This window comes from Tasmannia lanceolata, unplaced genomic scaffold (assembly GCF_043159265.1).
Source record: "Tasmannia lanceolata isolate RefF3 unplaced genomic scaffold, GAP_Taslan_0.1 ptg000003l, whole genome shotgun sequence".
Classification (NCBI taxonomy): domain Eukaryota; kingdom Viridiplantae; phylum Streptophyta; class Magnoliopsida; order Canellales; family Winteraceae; genus Tasmannia; species Tasmannia lanceolata.
In genome coordinates this window covers 7,729,795-7,742,586 of record NW_027518680.1, presented here as the reverse complement: position 1 = coordinate 7,742,586, position 12,792 = coordinate 7,729,795, and the positions used below count along the sequence as shown (strand labels likewise).

Genomic DNA, 12,792 nt, shown 5'->3' with positions numbered 1-12,792 from the left:
CCATTGATCTTATAGATTAAAGGTGCATGTAGTGTGGAGCCATGATGTCTAAACATGGTGCGTATGCGAAAGAATGGTTGTCAAGAAAGAAATGAAGGTCAGTAAGCACAAATTCCAAGTATGCTTCATAATTGTTATCAGCTATCTTGGTTAATTATAAATTTCTTTATAACTAATGCATTAATTTTAAAACATTAATATAGATACTAATGTTTGCTTTATGACATGACACAGTGGGGACCACTACCAGATCAATCATTTAATTAAATTTTACAAAATTTTTAGGTCATGCATTAGCTTAGAAGCATTGCAATTACAAACTCATCCAAGTGAACTCGTTGCCCTAGTAAAACAAGCTGACTCGTCACACATCCTAATTTTGCAATTTAAAGATTTGTACTACGCCTACATGTACTACCCCTACATCTTTCCTCTTATAAGTTTCAAACCTAGGAAAACTTTAAATATACATAGAAAATTAAATGATCCATACACCTTCTCTCCATTTTAAAAAAAATTGTTTCAAAACTCCCTTGCATCATCCTCGACTCACCTGAGTCAACTCTCTTTTAAATTGACGGCGTTCTAGCCCAACTCTGCGTTTTGTCATACAAAGTCAATCGATTAAAACCCCTTTGACTCTCCCAAGTTATGGCCATGCCTTCTGAGGACTTAGATCCGTCAACCGAATACGTTGCCACGTCAACTTTGGAAGTTGACTCAGATTGACGTATCAAATGAATACTCAGCCGTGCTACGCTGAGTTGACTATGATTTACTTAAGGTGCATTTTGGCCCACATCCGCGTTTTAAAACACTGTTAAACACCTATGTAAATATAATTTATATAGAAAATTAATCAGTAAATAAGTTCCGAGTTCTTATGAGTCACCACTAACTCTTTAGAGTTGCCCTGTCTAAGTATTCTTGAGTTCTTAACTAATTTAATCAAACAAAACCACCTACCTTTGAGGGAATTTGGTTTTCACTTGTAAGAGGAGGACCAATTAATGTTTCAGAAGATAAGTGCTTGGGGGCGATTAAATCCTCTCTCTCTCTCTCTCTCTCACACACACACACATACCGTAAAAGTGACTTTGAAACTTAAACAAAAGACACTAGTGGGACACACACACCGTAAAGTGACTTTGAAACTTAAATAAAAGACATTAGTGGGAAATAAAAGTTTATCTTCCTTTCTTGTCACTCCCATAGGTCTCTCTATAAATAGAGAGCTTGAGAGCTCTTCCAAAAGCATCAACAACTTATTAATTATCTTGCAATGGGGCTTAGAGGGTCATTCCTGCTCGGCCTTGTCCTTATGGTGGCCTCCATGGCCAGTGCCAGAGGGGCTGCCCATTGTAATAACACTCCTCCACTTAGCAGAGGGTTATTCCCTAAGGGTTTCATTTTCGGGGCTGCCGATTCTGCTTATCAGGTTCATCCCTCTATATTGTCTATATCTCTTTCTACTTCAAGAGGCTTTTATCCACAATAACATCTTAGCTTGTATGGTTAATAATGTCTTTATAGGTTGAAGGAGGAATCGCGTATAAAGGCCAAAGTATATGGGATAATTTCACGCACCAATACCCAGGTCTCTAGAATTTTCATCTATAGACTCATAGGCGTGTATTCGTAAATATTTACAAGGCACGCTAGAGAGCAATGGCATTTTTTTTTCACCTTCTATTTTATATAAAAAATATAGGAAAACCATGACGCTCGTGTGTATCAAAGTAAGGGTATGTATATTTTTCATTTCTTGTTCTTTCAGTAAAACAAATTTTGCGTCCATTTTCCCATTTAAATGATAAAAAAACACCAGAAGCTTAAGCTATTGGAGCAATTAGTTGTTTCACAACAGTAGCAACAGAGGCACCAATGACAGATGCATCTAAGGAAACCAATGCCTAGCACTGACAGTAGGAGATTGTTGGGTTTTCTTACAAATAGGTATAATATTGGGTGCACCAAAATCGAGCATTACCGGGACAAAGAGTTAGATGAAAGAAATGCTACACGGTTAAAACTATGGGATTGGAGTGATGGACAGCACCTATTAACACTCTCTAATACATTATATAAAAAACGGCTAACAGCAATAATAATATTGTTAAAGCTTCAATTTTGTATTTCAATTAGTGATACAATAAAGAGGGCTCTTAGGAACATTCCTGACGGACATGACTTCTTAAAATATTACTAATAAGAACACTCGAAGTACATTGGATGTGTGTCCATGTACGTAAAGCAGTATACAACACTTGGTGAAACACCTCTCTTTATCTCTCTCTGGGTAAGTTTGGGTCTACAGTCATATAGCAATTTGGGCATCTTAACATTACAGGTTATGTATGTAAGGAGGTGAATATCATAAACACCAAACATTTACTATAATACATGCATTTACTGCTTAATTTAATTTAATATTTGGTCACTGACATATAAGTTGCGTTGCAGAAAAGATAGCAGACTGCAGCAATGGTGACATAGCTGATGATTCTTACCATCGTTATAATGTTAGTTATTGCTTTTTCTACTTATTTAAAAGTTTAATTTAATATTCCGGCTTTTTTCTCTTGTTCCCTAGCTTGTTGATCATGAAAAATTGTAGGAGAGTATCGCTATTATGAATAAGACGGGCATGGATGCTTACAGGTTCTCCATCTCTTAACATTACCATGTAAGAGAAAGGAAACAGTCCCTCAATATTTGAATAATCGTTTATTTACATTTTTGCTGGTTGCCCAGTAAATCAAGTGTTATGGACCAAATCAATACCCCACAGCCACTGCATGCAGTAAATTAACATGTTATATATTGAATAAACATGTTAATGCTGCTGGAAAACAAAATTGCAGAGGGTAGGAAAACCAGAACGGGACAAGATTTATACAATGGGGTCGGGGCGTGACAATGTGTGTGCAAATTATATTCTACCCCTTGTCCAGCATTTTTACCCCATTTTGTTTTATATTTTTCTAAAAGTTCAAACAAAAGGGAGTGGAAATGTTAGAATCTTTAAAGGTTGCCCAAAGGGAGCTCAGTTCATGTTCAGTAAGGCGATTGCATTAACTATTTCATGGGCGAAAACGTTAGAACTTTTCAGATTTGTCTCGGCATATGACTTGTGGCATGGTTGGAGAGAGATGTGTAACACATCTAGTGCCAATCCTATGGAAGGAACACAATCCTAGAATTTTTAAAGGTCACTCAAAGGACTCCGGGGCCCTCAGGCATTGGCGGGCTGTTAAGGAATGAGAATGGGGAGGTGATTTGGGCATTCAGTGGCCCAATAGGGATGGCAGACTCTAATGAGGCGGAAGTCTGAGACATTCATCAAGGAATTAAGTATCTTTGAAATGATGACTTAAATAGGGTGGTGGTAGAAGGGGACTCTATCAATATCATTAGGTGGCTAAAAGACTCTAACTTTGTTCGTTGGAGGTTTGCCACTTTATTTTATGAGATACAGAATAGGATTGGATCCTCCTTGATATCATTTACTCACATACGGTGACTAGCAAACGGAGAAGCTGACAAGCTTGCTAGCGAGGGTGTATCTTGGGAGAGAGTGGAGCTCTACGACTCCCTCCCTCCCTAACTGTTGTTGCTTTTGCTATTATTTCTCTTTAGTTCTTTTTCCTCTTTCTCTTTGTAATCTCCGGGACCTCCTCGGTCTCCATTTTTTCAATGAATCTAATCTCACCATTCAAAAAAGAAAGCAGTGGAAATGTAATCAATTTTATGAAAAACATGGAGAGAAGAATGGAATCATGGAAATATCATTTACTAGATGTATATAATTCGAGTCAAACTAAAACAAGTGCATAGATATTAATCAGATTTTGTTTTCTCAAATTCTTGAACTTCAGACGGAAATCTACGTGGGGGAGTGAACAAGACTGGAATCAAATACTACAACGACCTCATCGACGATGTCATTAACAGTGGTCAGTATTCAAAATCTCTCTCTCTCTCTCTCTCTCTCTCTCTCTCTCTCTCTCTCTCTCTCTCTCTCTCTCTCTCTCTCTCTCTCTAATACTATAATCCACAGGTATGAAACCCTTTGTAACTCTCTTTCACTGGGATAGTCCCCAAGCCCTCGAAGTTGAATACGGCGGTTTCTTGAACGAAAGCATTGTGTCAGTATAAGCCCCCCAAAGCTCTCCTATCTTCACAAAAGGGGACGTATTCATAATTTCATGTGTTGTCTTTACAGGGATGATTTTTACGACTATGTCAATATTTGTTTTGATGAATATGGAGACCGGGTGAAGCATTGGATCACCTTCAATGAGCCGTGGACTTTCAGTAATAATGGATATGCAACGGGCAGTTTTGCCCCTGGCCGTTGTTCTAACTACATTGGAAATTGCACTGATGGGGATTCTGCCACGGAGCCTTATATTGTCACACATCACATTCTTCTTGCTCATGCAGCCACCGTTCAACTATATAGGAAGAGATACAAGGTTAGAATTGCACTAACTCACCTTGTCTTTTATTTTTAATTGACTTCTGAGAGCTTTAGATTTGGATTTGGATTTGAGTTTGGGATACAAAATACATCAATCATCCTCATGCTCATGTTGAGGGGTGGGGGGGCTTCTGTCTGTTGCTGAGGAACAACAATGGTGAAGGTAATTGACACAAATAATGTCTTGCATAACCGATTTTTTTCACTGTTGCAGCTAATTTGGAAATCTAAGGATCTGATTCAGTTCCAAATCTTAACTGCAAATGTGAGAAATCCAAATTTAAATCTCGTGGGTATCCAAACGTGGCCTTATGGAAATTGCAATAACCTTCAGCTGTTGGTTAAATAATAAAAGATGAGGCGGTTAGTGCAATTAACAAAACATGGTAGTGCAAATATGTATCAGTAACTGTTTGATATTTGCACGACTGCAATAACGTTTGACAGTTGTTTAAATAATAACAGACAAATTGACTTTGTGGAATTATTAATATATCGTAGGACAAAATTAGTGGCCTTTTTTTTAGAGAATTTGGGCTAGAAAAGGGGTGGTATGCAACTCGATGAATTGGTCTGATCAATTTCCTATTTGATGTCATATTCATTGTGTAATTAGTTTTTTTATTTTTGTGTTCTGTAACTTCGGGATTTCCCTTTCGGGTGTCCCTTCTTATTCTTTTATAATATTTGCCATTTCAAAAAATATATATTAATAGCCTTTTTAAGAAATGCGACACAAATGCCAATACATAGTCTTGGGCATAGAGATATTGGAATCTACATATCAAAATGTGAGGTAAAATGGTGCGTCGCACAACCCCATCGTATGCATGAGTTATGCGTGAAAATTTGGGCCTCAGTTTATCTAACCCTATGTCGTAAAATCATAGCCCCACCCATGCTATGATCGAGATTGAAAAGAATTCGAGCAAAAATTTTCCATTGGAATGACCCTAAATTGTTTAACAACTAGGATCACCTGTGGCTGCAGGAATGTCAAAAGGGCGTGATTGGAATTACGCTAAATTGTTTCTGGATGGAACCCTACTCCAACTCCACGGCCGACGTTGAAGCTTCTAACCGAGGCATTGACTTCATGTTTGGATGGTAAGGCATTGGAAACTCTAAATCTATTAACAGTCTCACATTCCATGTATCTATCAGTGTTGATATAAAAACTTCACTAAGGCACGTCCTTGCTGATCCCATGCCTTGATATATGTCAAATAGTGTATCTGACATAGCATTTAGGATGTGCCCTTTGCAAATGTAGTCATCCTGTTCCCACTTCATCCTTGCACGAGCCTCCGCCAAAGTTTCATTTTCATTTGCTGACGGCTTTAGAGTAGTGAGAACATGGACCACTTTGAGTGATGTCAAAATGAAGTGCAACTTCTTCTGCCAGCGCTTGAAATTTCCTTTGTCGAAACGTTCGAGTTTGACAAAGTCTTGGGTCATTTGACGAACTGAATAAAGTGCCATTGAAACAACAGTAGAATAATCTTGTCTTAAGATTGTTGGAAAATTTATTGAGGGTACTGTTGATGATAGAAAACAGAAACTTGTTGCTTCAAGGCGTGATATCACTTTCCTTAAGACAAGATTCTCCCCCACTAGTAGTGTGCAAAGGGGATCCGCGAATTGTGAGAAACAGAACTCTGATTTTTCATACAAACAATGAAAAAAAAAATCAGAATTTGTGTTTCATTAATCGTGAGAAACAGAGTATTATTATCTCCTTTTTAGATGATTACTAACAAAATAAATGCAAGTTTAGCATTTTGATTACTTAAGTTGCTTATCTGTGGTTCTCAGGTTTATGCACCCAATGACCTTTGGTACATATCCGGCCACAATGAGGGATTTAGTTCACAAACGGTTGCCTACTTTCCATAAAAATCAGTCTGAATTACTCAAAGGGTCTTACGATTTCGTCAGAATAAATTACTACACTACGTTTTATGCAATTGATGCTTCGAACAGCTCTAGCGGCTGAAACAAAAGCTACACTACTGATTCGCATGTTATTAACACAGGCAAATCCCAAATTCTAGTATTAGCTCAAGTGCTTTATTAATTTTCTGGCCTAACTCATGTGAGGAATTTTAAACTGAGGGGCGCCCTTGCAGAAATGGAGTGAAAGGGCGTCCCCATCTCAGTTTGCCCTGAATAAATTTTCACGGCAATAAGAAAAATATGGTATCAATGCTTTAAATACAAATTTATATGTAAATTCTATGACTGTAATTGAGTATATATATTTTGCTGTAACAGGAGAGCGTGACAACATTCCCATTGGGCCTCAGGTGCATTTACAAACGGAAACATGCATGCACAATATATATATATATATATATATATATATATATATATATATATATAGAAAACGGTTCATACACATATGTGTAGAGAGTTCTCTACACACTAGCTTAAAATACAGTGGGGGCCCACATTGTTTGGGTGATCCAAGCCATCCATTTTAAAGGCCCTCACATAGATAGGGTGTCTACAAAAAACCAGATCCATAGGATCATCCCAACCCTACGATTTGTGGAGGTAAAATGGATGTCTTTAAACCTACACAAATTAGTCCATTTTTTGCCTCCACAGTTCGAATGGTTATGATGATCCTATGGATCTGATTTTTTGTGGACACCCTATCTATGTGAGGGCTTTAAAAATGAATGGTTTGGATCACCCAAATAATGTGGCCCCCACTGTATTTTAAGTTAGTGTGTAGATAACTTATCTACACATGTGTGTAGGAACCGTTTTCTCATATATATATATATATATATATATATATATATATATATATATATATATATATATATATATATATATAAAGTTTTTATATGGTGTAAGCCCGTATAGTCTAGTACTGTTCAAAAAGTACTGTACGGCCCGCACAAATGCACCATAGGATGATCGAGACCGTCCGTTTGATGGAGGACCAGAACATAAATTGGTTGTGCCCCCAAATTCTTATCCATAGGATGATCCTAACCCTCTAATCTATAGAGGTTTCCATGCACGCAGTTCCTCTATAGATCGGACGGCTAAAATAATGGGCCACGCCTCATCAAAACATGGGATATAAAATGGTGGGCACCACCCTATGCATGGATTTGGGTGGAGATTGTAGGTCCACTCCATGGTATAAATGTTGGGGCCCACCATATGCATGGGTTTGAATCGAGATGGTGGCCCTACTATACCAAAATGTGAGGTGTAAAATGGTGGGCCCCACCGATTCATATACATGAGGTAGAAAAATAATCCACCATAGAAAAAGATTCCAGTAAAAATATTCCATGAAAAAGGTTTTCTAATGAAAATTTTCCAAGGAAAGAAACAGAATAACAAAGGAAAAAAATTGTTTAGTATATATTATAGGAATGCTAAATTGAAGGGCCACTTACAAAAAACTAGCCACAAGGTCACTCCCTTGAGATCCACATCATCAAAGTACATAGATTATTCGATTAAATTTACATTTTTTTTCACTGCCATTATAAATATACTTCGATGAAGTGGATCCAATGGGGGCATCCTCTATATTCTATGCTTTTGGATTTTATGTATATCATACATATTTATGTATATCCTCTATATTCTATGCTTTTGGCAACGGATTTTTTCCGTCCCCCATTAGTGTATTTCTTGTAATGAGTGTCCTTGCATCTTCATTCAATAGAAGTTGAATTTTGTAGGCCGCTTCCTCTTGGCTCTACATCTACCCACTTGGAATATATCAACTCTTGAACTATACCAAGGCACATTACAAAAACCCTGTCATCTATGTTACAGAGAATGGTAAGTTTATAAATCCTGATTTTAGCTTCTAAAATCCAGGTTTTAGCTTATGAAATCCAGGGTTTTACAATCCTAGATTATAAATCCATTTACCAATACGGTTAGTTAGGGTTAATCTCTTTCTTGTTTAATTAAACCTCAATAAGATTGTCTACCTGAGATTTTATATGATGTGTTGCTGTCTAAGCCCATATTTTTCAAAAAGTATGGTAGGGCCCACTGCATAGGATGGTCCAAACCGTCCATTTGTCGGGCCTCACATAAATAGATTGTGCCCTAAAATCATTTCCACTGGATGTTCCCAACCCTCTGATCTATAGAAGTTTCCATAATGTGCTGTCCCTGACCTATGGATTGGTGGGTTAGGATCATCCTATGGAAATGATTTTTGGGGCACAACCTATTTGCGTCATGAGTCTTGTGACCCAACAAATGGATCATCTTTTGGACCGGAGGGTTTGGATCATCCTATGGAGTGGACCGTACCGTACTTTTTGAAAATATGGGTTATACTGCCCCACATCATATGAAATTTTTATCTATTAAACACAAACAAGAGAATAGTAAGGGTTCTTTTTGTTCGCTCTTTTGTATTCTGCAGGAGTTGATGAAGCTAGAAATGACAGCATACCACTCCCTGAAGCCCTAAATGACACCATGAGAATCGACTACTACTGTCAGCATCTTAACTACGTTCGCCTAGCCATCTAGTATGTCTAATTTTGCAATGGACAAGGGCACTGGGGGGAATAAATGGTAAACATGATTAATAAATACGATGCCAAAAGTTTGCAACTAAGGGTAAAACCATTTCGAAAATACATGTATTATTCAAGCAGTACACTTGTGATCTAATTAAAGTAAATTACATTACTTCCTCAAGTACTTAAATACAGTTGAAGCCCTGCAAAGAAAAAAGAGAGCAATGCAATGCATGCAATATTCTTTTTTATTTTGAGCTAGACTAGTTGCAGTCCCGATGCAAGGGCGTATCTGTTGAGATAGAGAGAAAGAGAAGTGCCGTTTGGGTTTTGACTCTTGCTTAGGAATATGAAACGTGTTTGAGATGGGAACGGAGAAAAATAAGATAGGCCGTCTAACCAAATCAGTCAAAGATAAATTATCAACAATATAAATATCGATAATTTATTGATTAAGGCATTATGAAACATGCCATGTAATTTGAAAAGAGTAACTTTTAGAATTCCTTGCCATATTATCCTTTAAAAAAGACATTTTTTAAATAAGGGAATGCAAGCGTTTTATAATTTTGGGATGCCACATGGCGACACCCCAACTTACCACATTCAGCTTATTGATTAAGGCATTAGGAAACGTGCCATGTAATTTGGAAAGAGTAACTTTTGTAATTCCTTGCGGTATTATCCTTAAAAAATTGCTTTTAAAATAAGGGAATGCAAGCGTTTTTAAATTTCGGGGTGCCACGTGGGGGTGCCACGTGGCGACACCCCTGCTTACCACATTCAGATTTATAGATATAGATAGATAGGTAAGCTGGGTTCGAACCCCGACCTTAATTAGGCTGAAAGAACGTAGTTTTTCTGCAACCAAACACTAAGAAGCGGGACTATCTTATCGATTAGAGGCATTGCTTACTAAGAGACTAAAGGGGTTCAAATAAAAAAGGTTAATTAGATGCGGATATAACTATAATAACTATTCTAATCCTAATAAAATCTTAAGAAACTATTATTGAAAGTGTTTGAAAATATAGGGAAATGTGAAGAAAATCCAATACATTCTGAGGCGCCTTTGCACTATATATATAGGGACATTTTACACGTGGTTCCCATGAAATACACGAAAAATAAGTGCTCACTGCCTATAACTACTTGTGCTTGAAATTCAAAATACATAACTAAAATAACTTCCTAAGTAATCTACCACTATAATGATCCAACAATCTTTCTAGATCTGATCTAATTCATTCTAACAATCTCCTGGTCCCTGGAGAAATGAAAAAGAATTTCACGTTCTTCCTTTTGGGAAGGGAGGCCGGATTAGGGAAATCCTATTATAATCCTTTTGATTTTCTCAACTTTTAATAAGAATAGATGATTTTTAGATGTTGGTTGATTTATTTATATTGGTTTTATAAGCTTACTCGTTTTTTATAATTGATTATTGCAGTGATGGTGTAGACGTGAAGGGATTTTTCGCGTGGTCACTCTTAGATAACTTTGAATGGTCCAATGGTTATACTGTTCGATTTGGTATCACGTATATTGACTATGTCAATAACAGTCTGAGGAGAATTCCAAAGCAATCTGCCACCTGGTTTTCGAAATTATTGCTCATAGAGCAACCAACACTGCCATGCCCGGTCTTCACTGAGAGAGAGAAGAGAAATGGAGACCACCTTTCCTTTCGAACTCACTTAACTCTTCTACTCTATTCACCAATCCCCTTTCTACTATATAAAAGTGTGTAAGTTGCACCTGTTATAGGGTTTGCCTATAGTCGCTTCGACCTATGTTCTAAATAAACAATGCATGCTACATGTGTCATGTTCCATCAGATTTCTAGACGCATATATAATCCCTCTCTACTTGTATAGAGATAAGCTTCTATAAGTTTGCTATTTGCCTGCAGCTGTTTTGGTGTTCTTTTTCTTGTACTAAATGAGCTTCAATAAATTTGTTCTTCTCTTTGTGTTGTTTTGGTGATCGAGGCGGTATTTTTTTTAATACTAGGTCTCCACATGTATCTTGAACTTGCATGGATGTTTTCATAATTTTTGTAATGTCAGATTCAAAACCCTAAAAAAAATCAACAACTTCCAAATGTTTGCAAGTTAATTTGAGGTGCATTTGCATCCTAGCATCTGAAAGATTATACGAAAAATATGGACAAAATCCTATACAATCTTGGGTGTCTTTGGAATAGATTTATAGATGCCATTACAAGTAGTTTACATGAAATACTTGAAAAACATCTGCTTAAGTGTCTAGACCACCTATATTTAAAATTCAAAATACCCACAAAAAATAACTAAAAACTAATTGTTCTACCAGCCTACAATCTAACTGTTAGATCACTTAGGGATCCACTTCTAAATTTTATAAAATCTAATCAGAGACAGTATTTTGAAGAATGGGTAGAAAATGAACGCAAAAAATGACCATAACAGTCCTACAACTAGTATACATATTGCTGGAAATTGCAGAAAATGAGCAAAAATTACATAAATTGTGCTGAAAATAAAACGAAAACACAAGAAGTTGAGCAAAGAACAGAGATGAAGTAAAATTTTATTAAACTTTAATGAAGATAACATTTAAAAGAGAAGTTAGCTCAATTGAAACTTCAATCTGAGAAGAAGAAGTGGAAGACATTCTTGAACAGGAATTCTCTTCTAACATCTATCAAATTTCCTCTTACAAGTGTAGTTTTCCTCTCTCAAGCTAGGGTTTCAAGTTCTCCAATTCAAATCTCAGCAAAAAGTCCTAAAAAATGACCACTTCCCTATTCACAGAAAATTCCATCTCTTACATTAAATCCTTACTACAATGCCCCGCAAACTCTCAAATATTACAAGGGTACCCTGCATACAAATACACCTACTAAAAGACGAAACTACGGGTAATTACACTTAAACCTTATTACAATTGTTTCCCTACAATAATCCTACCTGCTTAGGCCCTTTCAACACTTTGGCCGAGACCCGGTCTTCGTCATCCTCCCGCCTTAGAAAAGAGCTTGACCACACGCTCAGCCATATCCAGATGAAGGAGTATAGACCAAGGTCAATGGGCAAATTGGGATGTCATCCCTCTATACTTGGCCAAAGAAAATATGTGATGTTAGTGTCGGGATCAAATACATAGCAAAACTCTCCGCCTGGGGTCTATCTGCGGCATCACCTTTCTCACATTTTCCCTGTAATGCCCACCACCAACTAAGCATAGGTGGTGGTGTATCATGCATGTCCCTATCCATATATGCTCTACTCATATTTGTTCTGTAGCTCTCCATGCAAATCGCAATTCTTTGTCTTGATATTGTCAGCTATAGAAATGGGTCATGATAGATAATCACCACTATAACAGTATGTTCCTCTATAATCTCAAGAGCAAAATCATCCTCTATCCAATCAACTGGCCCACTATGTTTTCTCCTTGCATATGCTGTACTCTCATGCTCACAACCATGAAATTTCAACAGAAATCGAAATTTCGGATTTCCGTGGAGATCGACACCAATCTCCACCGAAATCACTCATACGTATTTTATTTCGTCCGAAATTTCAGAATTTCGGTCGAAATTTCACCCAAAAAACCTGTTTTTTTTTAATTATTTTAATATTTTACCAAAATTTCAACCAATTTCGTCTGAAATTTTATATCGAACAAAATAATGTTTATCTGGTTTCACCGGATTTCGGTCGAAATTTCAATTTCGGCAGGGTCCGAAACTGGTACCGAAACCGAAATAGTAGAGCATGCTCACAACTATGCTCTAGCTCCTGTCTA

At 37.0% G+C, this 12,792-nt stretch overlaps 1 pseudogene; it reads left to right on the top strand.

The window, feature by feature from the left end:
• Positions 1–1,282: 1,282 nt before the first annotated feature.
• On the top strand, positions 1,283–12,347 carry LOC143864611 (beta-glucosidase 12-like; annotated as a pseudogene).
• Positions 12,348–12,792: the final 445 nt, after the last annotated feature.